At 38.3% G+C, this 6851-nt stretch overlaps 1 pseudogene; it reads left to right on the top strand.

Moving 5' to 3' along the window:
- The first annotated feature begins 108 nt into the window (after positions 1-108).
- Positions 109-5978, top strand: LOC102418908 (annotated as a pseudogene).
- Positions 5979-6851: the final 873 nt, after the last annotated feature.

The raw sequence follows: 6851 nt of genomic DNA, 5'->3' as shown, positions 1-6851 counted from the left end.
GGGCACCTCGGTGAGGGACGGTTTCTGCCTTTGTTCCCCCCACCCCCACTCGCGCCCCTGCCCGGCGCCCCCTGGGCTCGGCGCTCGCCGGCCGGCTCTCATGGCCTCCCCTCTCGGTGTGTGTTGCCTCTAGGATGGCGGAGGTACCGCCTGGGCCTAGCAGCCTCCTCCCACCCCCGGCACCTCCGGCCTCGGCGGCGGCTGAGCCCCGCTGCCCCTTCCCGGCGGGGGCCGCCCTCGCCTGCTGCAGCGAGGACGAGGAGGACGACGAGGAGCACGAAGGCGGCGGCGGCGGCGGCGGCAGGAGTCGGGCGGGCGGCGAGGCGACGGCGGCGGCCAAGGGGCATCCGTGCCTCCGGTGCCCTCAGCCGCCGCAGGAGCAGCAGCTCAACGGATTGATCAGCCCCGAACTGCGGCACCTCCGGGCGGCCGCCTCGCTCAAGAGCAAGGTTTTCAACGCGGCCGAGGCGGCCACGACCACGGCCACCCCCGACGGGGGCCCCAGAGCGACTGCCACAAAAGGAGGCGGGGTCAGCTCGGGCGAGAGCCCCCCGCGCTGCCTTCCCAGCCACGCCAGAACTGCGCTCCCCGGGCCCGCGGAGGCTGCGGCGGCCCGCAATGGACTGGCGTAGGGCGCCGAGCAGGAGCATGTATGAGGATGATGACTAGCAGGTGCGGCTGCTGTCTTCCTTCCTTGACCGCCGGCTGCAGTTTTTAGAAGCCCATCAAGCCCGGAGGCGGGAGCCCGGGGAGGATCGGACGATACGTTATGTCCGATATGAATCCGAGCTGCAAATGCCCGATATCATGAGACTGATCACCAAAGATCTGTCTGAACCCTACTCCATTTATACCTATAGATATTTTATCCACAACTGGCCACAGCTGTGTTTCTTGGTAAGTGGATGGCAGGAGAGGAGGGTGAACCCGGCGGAGAGAGCCAGGCCGTGCAGGGCAGGGAGTGTGAGGGCAGAGAGTGGCCCTGGATCTAGCCTGCCTGGCGTGGTGCGTGCCACGCGCTGTCAGGTGCGTGTGCTCCCTCCTAGGTGCTCGGTGAAACTTCGGAAGGTAAGAAGTCGTGACCCGGGTTACCTTGATGCCGATGTTCAATGCAGCAAGCCTGTGCCGCCGCGTGCCGGGGGTCTTCTATCCTGTTTGCATTCGCTTATAATACTGTTTAACCTCTTTAATTACCCTCCCTCCTCCTCCAAGTACTCTGCAGTCATTTAATTTGAACACGATTCTGTTCGGATGCAGACCTTATTAATCTCTCAATTACAGCTCTAATCAGGGAAGAGTGTGTGCATAAACATGTTTTGGGGAAACGTGATTTGTCAGTAAACTTGCTGCGGCCGCACTGGAGAATGAAATCTCACTAGCATATTCTGTAATTACGGAGATTGTTTCCTTTACTTCAGCAGGACAATTAACAGTTGTAGCCAGACTGCCTTCTGGTACGTGATTGCAGATGGTGCTACTAACACTTCTGGTGGCTAGACAACTCCTGAAACTTGAACAAAAATACCCTCTTGTGAAATGTAGGAAACAAAGTGTGAAATTACTAACTTAATTTTTTTTCTTTTTTAAGAAACTGGTCATAGATATGCCTAAATGCTAGTAGTAATACTGGCTTGTGTCAAGTATAATTGACAAAATTCTTACTTATATGTAAGCAAAAAAGACGGGGCTACAAATAAGCGGAACAATTTTTTTAAACTTTACATAATACTCGTGGTCCAATAGTTTCTTTCCAGTTATATTGACCAGTTTCACTTCTTTTGAAACCTTTCACTTATATTAACGGCAAGTATATGCTTTGTATCATATACTCACAAATACATTGTTTCCATTGAATTTTACTGAAATGCAACATGCTTTAAAGGAGCATTTTATGATATGTAAAGGGAAAATCTACTACTATTATTTATCCTTTCAGCATTGATTTAGTTGCACTTGGTAATTCCCTGCAAGACATTTTAACAATACTTAAGAAATCCATCTTTTTTATTCTGTAACTTAGTGATAACCTAAAAATATATTCTCAGTATTGTAAATAATGGTTGTTCTGCTATTTTCTAAGTGTTCACTTTGCTAAACTTAAGTTTAGTATTTTTTTTAAACTGTGGGAACTATTTTATATTCTATGAAACTCCTCTTAGGAGTCTAACCATTGTATCCAAAAATGGGAAAATGATTTTTTTGGCAGTATTATAAATATCATATCAAATTCCATTGTAATTGCTAAATATTATAGATTGACTTTAACTGTAAATTGACCCACAGAAGCATACAATTGAGGCACACTTTAAATTGAAATAGTATATTTATTTCTGTTAATTTCAGAAAATAGTTGTATATAGAGGGGTGGATAAAAGTAGGTTTACAGTTGTGAGTACATGAAACACAGTTGATTCTTATATTATTATTTATTAATTATTATTTTTCCATACGAACAACTGTAAACCTTTTGCCCACCACTGTATGATATTTAGTCAACTTTTGAGTTCTGATATTACCTAGACCTCTCTCAACTCGTCTGCCATTTTAGACTCTGATAAACTTAATATTAGTAAACTTTAGTTTTGATTTTATATAGACTCCTCCCAATTCGCCAGTTAATTTGTGCTTTAACCCTTAAGATTAAATTTGTTTAACATTAAATTCTGAGTATCTAGAAATCGAAATATGAAAAAGTGGTTGACCTATAAGATTTACTAGTGCAAGTATGAATCTGGTGGTGTGGAACATAAAATGATAGCTGAACAATTAGAGGCTATGTAGCCTCGGGCCTTTTTATTGACATTTAAAAAATTAGAATTTCCCATAAGAACTAATTTAAAACAAATATTATGTGTATGTTTATTTTGAATCATATCATTTTAGAACTGTAAAGGCTCCTAGAGATAATCTAGCTCAAATTTATTTTATTAATGAAAAAAATTATGGGCCAGAGTGACTTTAAAATGTTTAAATCTCTAGATATTCAGTGGCAGGAAGGTAAAGCTAGAACTCAGGTCTCCTGGCCACATGGAAACAAGAACCTGAAAAATGACATACCCTTGGTCTATTCAGTGAAGATCATTATGTCACAAAGTTATACTTCTTAAGGGACAGATGTCCTTACAAACATCAATCTCAAGTGATTAGAAACCTCCAAAATATTCCTGGTTTCATGAGTAACCTGTAATGGATTAAATGAAATATCTGAGGTTGAACCTTAGAAAATTGCCAATTCTTGACCATATTTGACTAACACAAATGATAGGGTTGTTGCTTTTTTAAATTCTCACTGGAGGACATATTTTTATTGATTTTTAGAGAGAAGGGAAGGAAGAGAGAGAAACATCTTGTTGCCTCCTACATGAGCCCTGACTGGGGATTGAACCCGAAACCTAGGTATTTGCACTGACTGGGAATCGAACCTACAACCTTTTGGTGTACAGGATGACGCTCCAACTAACTGAAAGTCCCAGCCAGGGCCAAATGATAGTTTCTTCTGATTCTTTCTAATAATTGTAACATGTGAAAGTAGAGTACTGTACAACTTGGAGGCACTGTCACTCTGTACTTAACTAATTTCTCATTGCAGTTCATGATATTTTGAACTGCAGTTGGTGCGTTTTCGAACTTCTTAAACTTATTACCAGTGATGTATACTACTTCCATTTATTTGTTCTAAATTTAACTTTCTGGCTTCCTCTGGAAACTACGCTTCTTTCCTATTTGTAGTGTTCTGGAATTTGGGACTCTCTGGATTTCACACAATTTATATTTTATATCTATATTATAGATTGATAAGCCTTTGGTCTTTAGAGTTAAGTCTTGCCAGGAATTTTTCAGTTACCATCTGAAAAAAGAACACATTTAATAGCAGAAGCTTTTATTTGGAAAAAATTAACAAGTAATTTAGTAATTCTTGTAAGTGTATATTCATCAGCAATTTATCAAGAAAAAATAGCATTGGCCTTCCTCACTACCAACATCTTGTTAATAATAATATATTATATATTGGGCTTTTATTTTTAAATGATATGTACAACTTGATTCTTGCTCCTATAGATTCTTAATTAGGAAGAAATCAATCTAGTCCAAGAGGGACCTAATATACTTTGCTTGTTATTTTCTTGGTCAAAGGACAAAGATTTGTTTGAAATTTCTATATAATTTGAAAGTATTGTCCAGCTGTATTGTATGTAGTGGTTTTAAAATTGTCCTCTTTTAGATGGTTTATTCACTGTTAAAAGTAGTTATTCTACAGTTTTGTATCAGAGATTTACATAGATTTCCATTTTCCCTAGCTAATGAGGTGAGGCCCCAATTTATTTTAATATACCATTTGGTCTGTGGTATGTCCACATGCGCACCACAACCACACATATATGTTTGAAGTGTGTTTTCATGTTAAAAAGTTCAACCAAGCAATTTTTGCATAAATTTCAGGTTTTCAAAAGATTTTGAAAGAACCAGATTGATATATCATGAATGAAAATGGCCCCAAATGGTTTCGGATTGTGTGATAAAACATAAATTAATTAGTGTGGATTGTTGAATTTAATATTCCTTTAAAAGGATTTTTCTGACCTAATTTAGATTTGCAGGAAATGGATTAGAATTATCGTGCCTAAAAGATTTCTCCACAGTTTTTTTTTTTAAAAAGGGTTTTGTAATCAAATTATAGAATGATGGACTAAAACAATCTTAAAACAGATTTAAATTAAAATAGGTATTAAGTATAAATTGGGCTTTACTTATTAATTTTTTGTTTTTGAAATAGTTTCTTCTGAAAAGTTAATATTGTTAAGAGATAATTTGAAGTTTTCATTTTTTTCTAATAAGGGCTTTTAACAGCAAGTATTTCTGGCTTACACATTATTAAACAATTGGAGCTATTGCCCTATTTATATTGACCAGACTATATATAGTATTACTAGAACATTTTATCAGTGATAGAATTTTTGAAAGCCATATTTTTAGTTTTCAAAAAAAATATGGAAATCTTAATTACTCTGGAAAGCTGTACATTTTTGTTTAAATAGAAAGCTCTGATTTTGAGTTCTATGTATACTATGAGCTTTATGATAATGACTTCACTGTCAAGAGTGTCCTAAAAATTAGACCATTGTATATCCATCTACTCTTTGTAGTATCTCAATAACAAAATCCCCTTGATTAGGATCCAAGGAATAGCTTAAAACAATCCTTTTTCTGAAAATATTTTACATTTCTTTCCTGATCAAAATTTACTGTTCAAGTATAAATCATGTCATATCTTTCACAAAAGCTTTATTATAAACTTAAAGTTATTGTACTCTGCCAGTAAACAAGTTTCACAATATTTTATCATATCCTAATGAAGACTTTTTCTTTAAAAAGCTATTTTCACATGTTCCTCCTTCCCAAATCTTAAATATGTATTTATTGCAAATAATATAATTATAAACCTCTTATAAAGCTAATTATAACTAGAGACCTTTAAAAAGCACTTGAATGTTTACCTATGGAATTTTGTTTTTCCCCCCTATGCTTTGATAATAAGCATAAGAAATTCATGTTTTAAAGAATGTTGAAAGATCTTAAAACTAGAACATTTGAAGGAGCTTTAGGATTTAGATTTCTGAAACTTCTGCTCTCTTGCTAGAATTCTCATTATCTCTTCCTCCCTCAAAAATGCTGACCAGTGGTTGGTTGCTGTTTCCCTGGGTGCAGTACCTGGTGGCATTATGTTCTTCATAATTGTTTGTTTATTTTTAAGGCCGTGGTAGGGGAGGAGTGTGTAGGTGCCATCGTTTGCAAGTTGGACATGCACAAAAAGATGTTCCGCAGAGGTTATATAGCCATGTTAGCCGTGGATTCCAAATACAGGAGAAATGGCATTGGTAAGGAAAATATTATGTCATTAAAGGAATGTATGAGTTCTTTTTTGTATTTTGAAGCAGAAGATTTAAGTGTAAACATGTGGAAATGAGCATGATGCTAAGGGAAGAAAATCAAAATTGTTTTTACCTAAAAATATTTCCAAAATGTGTGTGTGTTTTTTGAGAGAGAGAGAAACATTGAAGTGAGAGCTTCCTCTTTCAAACCCCCTCCCCTCCCCCCCATTCGAGCCCAAAACTCACAGGGGATCAAGTTGGCAACCTTTCAGTGCAAGGGACGACCCCCAACCAACTGACCCACACTGGCCAGGGAACCAAAATGTTGTTAATGATTTTTAAAAATTGTTTGAGAGATTATCTTTTTAATAAGTAGCAGGTTACCATTTTTTGCCTCCAAACATTTACTATGTTCAGAATGCTTTGCATTATACCAAGTACTGCAGTTTTGATAGCATTCTTAGGGTACTTGATCATAGCTTTAAGCTGTCTATGCTTGGGTGAAGTGGACCTCAATGAAGGCAAAATAATGGAGAAATTGTTAACCATTATTTAGTACTAGTAATTGTATTAACAATTCAAAGAAGACCAGGAAAAGGAATTCTTACCATTCCCAATCATCTCTTTCTTAGGTCTACCTTTTTTTGGCATTTTTCAGTTAATCTTACAATGGTCATTAGAGTCATTTGGGTGATTAAAAAACAAATACATAGGCCCCTCCCGCTGAGAATCTTGTTTGTCTTGTTAGAAGGAGGGCTGAAGCTTCCCCAGATGACTGTGATCTAAGCCTGTCCTAATATTTAGGACCTACTGGCTCTTTGTTTAAGACATAAGAGCAGATTGACAAGTACTCTTGTCTGGGCATGTCAAATTCTGGGATGTACTGAAGCTAAGTTAGTATTCATGAAAGAATATTTGATGCCTATACCAGTATTTAATTACCAACAGTTTTTTCTCAACTATTAGTATTATTGTCCAATT

Source organism: Myotis lucifugus, unplaced genomic scaffold, assembly GCF_000147115.1.
Source record: "Myotis lucifugus unplaced genomic scaffold, Myoluc2.0 scaffold_278, whole genome shotgun sequence".
NCBI lineage: Eukaryota > Metazoa > Chordata > Mammalia > Chiroptera > Vespertilionidae > Myotis > Myotis lucifugus.
This window is presented reverse-complemented; position numbering and strand designations above follow the sequence as displayed.